Here is a 4,765-nt window from a genome sequence, read left to right on the forward strand (position 1 = left end):
CCAGAGGGGAGCCCAGTGCCCTTACCCACCATGCCACTGCCACTAAAAATTCTTAACAATAAGAAAATATACAACCTCAGTTTTAAAGGTGTGAAAGTTTGAAAAGATATCTCACCAATGAACATATCAAAAATAAACATGTGAAAAGATGCTCAACATTATACATCAGTAGGGAATTTCACAAAACTGTTAAATGCCTCTACACACCTGTTGGAATAGCCAAAATTCACAACACTGATTACACCAAATGCTTTTTTTTTTTTTTTGAGAGGTTTTTGCTATAGGGTGCGTGCGCTCACCAGACAGAGAGAGACATAGAGACAGAAAGCGAACAATCACCCCCCAGGGGGGATGGTCACGCTGCAATCCCTGCTCCTCCATTCTCCTCTCGGGATCTTGGGCACGCACGCACACGCACCCGGCGTGAGTTTTAAGCCACCGGGTCCGGGACGCAAACCGCAGTCGACTACATGGGAGTCCAGCGACATAGCCATTACGCTAACTGCTGGTTCCCTCACCAAATGCTTTTGAGAATGCGGAGCATGAAATATTCTCATCACCACTGGGACTGTGAAATGGTACAGCCACTCTAGGAAATAGTTTGGTAGTTCCTTACATAACTAAACATAAGCTTAGCATATCATTCAGGAATCATATCGTAGGTTTTTACCCAAGTGAATGTAAACTTATGATCACACAAAAACCTGTACACAAATGTTTATAGCAGCTTTATTATTAATGGCCAAAACCTGGACACAACAAAGATGTCCTTCAATAGGTGAATGGATGAATAAACATTTGCCCATCCCATAACATGCAATATTATTCAGGGATAGAAAAAAAAAGGAGACATCAAGTCAAAAAGAGTCATGAGGAATATTTAAATTTATGTTGCTAAATGAAAGAAGCCAGTCTGTTATTTTAGGAATCAGGATGAACATCGCATGTCAATTTGCAAGGAATGTAAATTATATTGCTACTAGATGTAGTGTTCTATAAATGTCAGGATGAGTTGACTCTACTGTCATGCAGATATATCCTTATTATTAACTTTTTAGCTAATTTTTATATTGATTAAGAGTAACTATTGATGGGGTCAGCCAAGTGAAGTGGTGGTTAAGGCAGCTGAATCCCACATGGCTGACTGCCCAGTTCATGTCCTAGATCATCAGCTTGGAAAATACACCAGGCACATGCGCATGAGAGCCCAAAACCCTGAGAAGAGAGTGAAGGAGAAGGAAAGGGATTGTAGAATGGCTATTCTCCCTGGAGGGTGATTTCTCACTTTCTTTCTCTCTGGTGAGCACACATGCCCTGTAGCAAAACCTAAAAAAAAAAAAAAAAAAGTGTAACTATTGACATCTCCAAATATAATAGTAGATTTGTTTATTTCTTCTTGAAGTTCAGTTTTGCTATAGGGTACATGCGCTCACCAGAGAGAGAAAGAAAGAAGGAAAGTGAGAGATCACTCCCTAGGGAAGACAGCCACACCTCAATCCCTTCTCCTTCAGTCTCCTTCCAGGATTTTGGGCATGTACTCACATGTGCCCAGTGTATTTTTCAAGCCACTGGGTCCATGACTCGAACTTCCAGTTAGCTGTGTGTGATCCAGCCACTTTAATCTCTGTGCTACATTCTAGTCCCAACAATTCTGTCAACTTTTACTCCAGGTATTGTTATGTCTTCTGGCCAAATTGCTCTCTTTACCATTATGTAATATCTCTCTCCCTAATATTCATTCTTTTGACACCTGTATTTTATTTATAATATTACAAGTTTTTTGATTAGTGTTTGCTTAATATAACCTATTATCTATATTTTTATGTATAAAGGGTCATTAAAAAGTTCCCAAAAAATACATGTTATGAATAACTATGCAAAGATTTCAAAATATCTTACACCAAAATAAACTCATAATTTAACTCTTCTGTGAGCATTTTGAATTCCCTATAGACAGTGATTTACTAATAAAAGGAACATAGATCTGGAGGAGAGGCAAGGGGCAGGCCTTCAGAAGACTACTCCATTGCTGGTGAAAACTAGTCATTTCAGGTAATAAGAGAAATTAAGATTTTCTATGGATAATTCAGCCTCCAGCCATAAGGATCAAGTGGTAGGGCACCCCTCTATCCTTTTCTCTGTGTTTCTCTATCTTCTCATTTTTGAGTAATTTTTCCTTTTTAAAATTTTGTAAGATAAAATATTCTCTTGGCTTTGAGATCCCCATAATCTTGCTAATAACCCCCTCACCCCCTCTGTTGTAGGAGAGGCAAGGGGCAGACCTTCAGAAGACTCCTCCATTGCTACTGAGAACTAGACATTTCACGAAATAAGAGAAATGAAGATTTTCTACTGATAATTCAGCCTCTAGCTCCCAGTCTCGAGTGGTAGGGCGCCTCTTTATCCTCCTCTGTCTCTGTCTCTCTCTGTCTAATCATTTTTTGGTAATTTTTTCTTTAAAAATTTGTTTAATGTATTCTTCTGGCTTTCAGATCCTCCTTTATCTTGCTAATAATCCCCTTTACCCCACTCCTCTAGGAGAGACAAGGAGTAGGGCTTCAGAAGACTCATCTATTGCAGCTCAGAATTAGTCATTTCAGGTGGCATGCTTGCACGCCACATGATTTTTATTTTTTTCTTTTTTTAGAAGATAATTTTTGTAGTTTTTTTTCCTTTTTTCTTTCTTTCTCTCTCTTTTTTTATATTTCTGGTTTTTCTCTTTCTTTTACCTCATCACTTTGCTGCAAAAATTCCATTCATTGAATATCTAGACAGATCTAAGGGAACCATAGCCAAACATCCAAATACTATTAGGGATATTCCTCAATGCTCACTGAATCTGCTGCACAAAGGAATAAAAAAGGAATGGCAAAAAGATTCTATATCACCTCCTCCTGCATGCTCCTGAATGCTCACAATGAACTTCAAGAATTAGGAAGAAATGCACCATCCATCCGATGACTAGAAATCACCCCATGGTCACAGAAAATATGGGAAAGCAAAAAAATTCTTCTCCTCCAAGAGAAAAGAATAACTCCTCTTCGTCCACAGACAGTTCAGTGGAAATCATGGAAATGTCTGATAAGTAATTTAGAATATTCATAGTGACAAAGTTAACAGAGATTCAAAAACAATGAACTCCAGAAGAGGCAGGAGAATAGAGCTGAGGAGTTTCAGGAAGTGAGGAAGGTCTTGCACAATCTGAAAGAGGAAATACACACCATAAAAAAAAACAACCAAATGGAACAGTTAGAGATGAAGACTGTAATACAGGAAATCAACATCTCCCTTGAATGAAAAGCAGACTAGATCATATAGAAGATCAAATCTCAGATGTAGAAAACAGAATTGCAGGCCTAAAAAAAATCCACCATAAAGACTGAAAAAATAGTCCAAAAAAAAAAGAGAATAATCTACGAGAAATACTAGGTACCATCAAATGTCCAAACATCTGGATAACTGGTAACCCAACAGGTGAAGAGACTAATAAGGTCATTGATAATCTATTCCATGAAATCCTGGAAGAAAACTTTTCAAATCTAGAGAGGCATTCAAAGATCCAGTCCCAAGAAATACAAAGAAATACAATCAACCCAAGAAGATCTTTTCCAAGACACAGTATAGCCAGATTGACCAAAACCATAGACAAAGACAAGATACTAAGATTGGTGAGAGAGGAATGTCAAGTTACCTACAAAGGATATCCCATCAGGCTAACAGCAGACTTCTCATTGGAAACAATGCAAGCAAGGAAAGAATGAAAAATATATTCAAAGTGTTGAGTGAAAAACCAAGGGTGCTATACCCAAGAAGATTACCCTTTTTATGGGAAAAGACAAGAACATTCTCAGATAAACAAAAGCTGAAATTTACCGACACCAGACCAATTCTCCAAGAAGTTGTTTTTGTTGTTGTTGTTTTTTTACCAAAATGAATTTTATTGGTATTTGTTATATAAACATATGGTGGTAATTCTTGGCACCTAGTTTTCTGTCCACATATGAAAAGTTTATGAAATCAGTAATGCCATTTTGAAGAGGGTGTTGTCCCAGATAATTTACCAAGTTCAAGATAGTTTTGTTCAGGAAAATCCAATATTATTCCTTTAGTACTTTATAAATGGATTTTCTTCTACTTGTGTCCATTTCCCGGAGCTTATGGATCCATTCATACTTCCCGTATTTAGAATCAAAGATTCCTTTCTGAAGAGATCTTAATTTTAAGGTAAACCTTGGTCCAAGTTCCTGAATTTCTACTATCTTTTCACTCTTGAATATGTATCTGTGAAATCTGAAGAAAATATAATCCGGCTGATTGTGGAATGTGGCAACCTGCCTGCCAATAAACTGAGGATCATGGGGGAAGAGAGATGCAAACATTCGTCCAATTGAATGACCTAGCAGTGTTGTAAAATTACTCAATATTATTTCCGGTTTGTGCTCTGTGGGGTCCTTGCCTCTTCTCGTAATTTCTTTAGGAAGACAAACACTGCTCATTTTAAAATGAACAGTTGGACCATTTGGCAAGTGACTCAAAATAAGTCCATTTGGTGTTTTACGATCTTCGTTAATAATGATCAGATCTGTGAAATCTCTCGAGATGCACTGGGGAATAATTTTTTTCAGAGCCAGTCCTCTTCTGTAATAAACATGTGAGTTTGGTATAACTGTAGACAGCTGTTCACAGTCTTACTGTTCTCCCATGAGGTCTATCTGATGTTGCGATGAGAATCTTGGGAGAAGTCTGTCTGTTGAAGTAAGAAGCC

General features: G+C 37.7%; 1 pseudogene; it reads right to left on the reverse strand.

Annotated features, from left to right (window-relative positions):
• Positions 1-3,915: 3,915 nt before the first annotated feature.
• LOC102489910 (ribosome production factor 1 pseudogene) lies at positions 3,916-4,764 on the reverse strand (annotated as a pseudogene).
• Position 4,765: the final 1 nt, after the last annotated feature.

The sequence above is a fragment of the Tupaia chinensis genome, unplaced genomic scaffold, assembly GCF_000334495.1.
Source record: "Tupaia chinensis unplaced genomic scaffold, TupChi_1.0 Scaffold145156_1, whole genome shotgun sequence".
NCBI classification, from domain to species: Eukaryota; Metazoa; Chordata; class Mammalia; order Scandentia; family Tupaiidae; genus Tupaia; species Tupaia belangeri.